Genomic DNA, 2,185 nt, shown 5'->3' on the forward strand with positions numbered 1-2,185 from the left:
GCCTGCCTCTGCCTCCCGAGTGCTGGGACTAAAGGCGTGCGCCACCACGCCCGGCGGATTTCTCTTTCTTAACTTTATTATTATTTTATTATTTGTGAGAGGCCATGCATGTATAAAAATCAGAAGACAGCTTTGTGGTTCAGTCCTCCCTTCGCATGGGTTCTGTGGTTAATTTTTTTAAAAAAGATTTTTATTTATTATTATAGATAAGTACACTGTTGCTGTCTTCAGACACACCAGAAGAGGGTGTGTCTCATTACAGATGGTTGTGAGCCACCATGTGGTTGCTGGGATTTGAACTCAGGACCTTCGGAAGAGCAGTCAGTGTTCTTACCTGCTGAGCCATCTCACCAGCCCCTCAAATTTTTACCATGCAGTTCAGTAGCCAGCACCTTCACTACTGAGTCACACTGCCATATCAACAACAACTTGTGGGTTGATCGATTTGTTTGTTTGGTTTGGTTTTTTGAGACAGGATTTCTCTGTGTGGCCCTGGATGTCCTAGAACTTGCTTTGTAGACGAGGCTGGCCTCGAACTCAGGGATCTACCTGCCTTTGCCTCAAGATCGCAGGGATTAAAGGTGTGCGCCACCTTGTTTATGAATTTCTTTGCTGCTCTCTGCCAGGTTCCTTTGAGTGATAGCTGAGAATGGCATGCATTTAACTTGATGGACTCGTTGGGAGTGAACACAATGTGAGGTCTGAATGGATCCCATAGTTTCTTATGTGTGAATGCTTGGCCACCACTTAATGGAACTGTTTGGGAAGGATTAAGAGGTGTGGCCTTAGTCAGGCAGTGGTGGCACACGCCTTTAATCCCAGCACTCGCACCAGAAGAGGGCATCAGATCTCATTATGGGTGGTTGTGAGCTACCATGTGGTTGCTGGGATTTGAACTCAGTACCTTCAGAAGAGCAGTCAGTGCTCTTACCTGCTGAGCCATCTTGCCAGCCCCTGTATAGCTCTTAATAGGCTGAAACTTGATATATAGATTGGGCTGACCTCAAACTTGCAGCAATTTTCCTTTTTTTCCTGCCTATGTCATTCGGAGATTACAGGCTTGAGCCACCAAACACGGCTTCTGTCTGGTACTTGCCTGAGCCCGGTGTGGTAGCACAGTTTTAATCCAAGAGCAATGAGTTTGAGACCAGGCAGAACTATACCATCTCAAATAAATACAAACATTTGTCTCAAAATAAATGGATAAATAACACACACACAAACCTTAAACGGTCTCAATTATTCCCGGTAGCATAGAGTATGCCCTAAAGGCCTATCTGAGGTCCCTGGTCAGAAGCTACAGCCAGTCACAATGTCTCATCCTGCCTGAGTGAATGTGGTATCCATTATGAGTAGTGAAACTCCCTTGGTGACACAAACAGACACAGAAATTCAAACTGCTTCCTTTTCCATGTTCAGCACATGCGACAGGCCCAGACTTTTCCAAACCCACTAGCTGGGGCCCTCAGGGACTGCACCTTCTGTTAGGCATCTCCTGGGTAGGAGCCACGGTGGATTAGGTGGTAAGTGATACCATGGCCAGGTCCACATGCCCAGACATCCAGCCTTATGCAAGCGTTCATCAAAGCCTGCGCAGTGTGTCCGAGCTATAAATGGCTCTCCAGCCCCTGCGCTAGGTTCAAGGTGTTCCTGAGAGTAAAGGGCACCGTTAGGGTGAGGGGAAAGAATGTCTTTATAATCTCAAGAACATCAAGCCAAGCCTATATAGAATCCAGGATTTTCAGGTTAATTTCCTGTAGGATTAGTTTTAGATTGGGTTTTAGACCAGATAGCAGAAAGCCAGAAACCTTAAAGGTTGGGGCACTGACTGGGTGAATGGATGGAGGAGGAAGGGACCCGAGACTTAAGTTTTCAAATAGCTAAATGATCTAATTTACTGAGAAGCAGATAAATGCCACTATGCAACCCAGCAGGGCCTCAGCAATCCAGCCTCTGTAAGGAAGGGCTCACAGGCTGAGCCTACCTCCGGTCTGTCCACTGGAGGGCTCAGGGAGAGAGGTAAGCCTTGTCTCTGCTTAAAGAGTTGCCTGGAGGTGGGCAGTGCTGAGCAGTGCCTCAGGCCCGAGGGAAGGGTCGTAAGGATGCTAATAGTCCAGACTGTGGCCCTCTGAGGACAGCCTAGCTCAAAGAGAACACTCGCTCACTCTTTTTTTTTTTTTTTTTT

The sequence above is a fragment of the Mus caroli genome, chromosome 8 (genome assembly GCF_900094665.2).
Source record: "Mus caroli chromosome 8, CAROLI_EIJ_v1.1, whole genome shotgun sequence".
NCBI classification, from domain to species: domain Eukaryota; kingdom Metazoa; phylum Chordata; class Mammalia; order Rodentia; family Muridae; genus Mus; species Mus caroli.